This window comes from Oncorhynchus keta, chromosome 35 (assembly GCF_023373465.1).
Source record: "Oncorhynchus keta strain PuntledgeMale-10-30-2019 chromosome 35, Oket_V2, whole genome shotgun sequence".
In the NCBI taxonomy this organism is placed as follows: Eukaryota; Metazoa; Chordata; class Actinopteri; order Salmoniformes; family Salmonidae; genus Oncorhynchus; species Oncorhynchus keta.
This window is the reverse complement of record NC_068455.1, coordinates 81,346,348-81,346,768: the sequence shown is the minus strand read 5'-3', so window position 1 is coordinate 81,346,768 and position 421 is coordinate 81,346,348. Positions and strand designations below refer to the sequence as shown.

The following is a 421-nucleotide window of genomic DNA, read 5'->3' as shown; positions in this document are numbered from 1 at the left end:
GGGTATAGTGTTTAGGTATAGTGTGTAGGGTATAGTGTGTAGGGTATAGTGTTTAGGGTGCAGTGTGTAGGGTGCAGTGTGTAGGGTATAGTGTTTAGGTATAGTGTTTAGGGTATAGTGTTTAGGTAGAGTGTTTAGGTAGAGTGTTTAGGGTGCAGTGTGTAGGGTATAGTGTTTAGGTATAGTGTTTAGGGTGCAGTGTGTAGGGTATAGTGTTTAGGTATAGTGTTTAGGTATAGTGTTTAGGTATAGTGTTTAGGTAGAGTGTTTAGGTGCAGTGTTTAGGTATAGTGTTTAGGGTATAGTGTTTAGGGTGCAGTGTGTAGGGTATAGTGTTTAGGTATAGTGTTTAGGTATAGTGTTTAGGTGCAGTGTGTAGGGTGCTAGTGCGTACTTGGCTGCCATGCGTAGTGCATCCTCC

General features: G+C 42.0%; 1 long non-coding RNA gene across 1 annotated transcript in view; it reads right to left on the bottom strand.

Annotated features, from left to right (window-relative positions):
* Positions 1-418: 418 nt before the first annotated feature.
* Positions 419-421, bottom strand: part of LOC127916365 (uncharacterized) — a 4,523-nt gene continuing 4,520 nt past the window's right edge. The window contains exon 3 of the long non-coding RNA XR_008094689.1: positions 419-421. This exon is cut by the window's right edge and continues 120 nt beyond it. This is a non-coding gene — a long non-coding RNA (uncharacterized LOC127916365).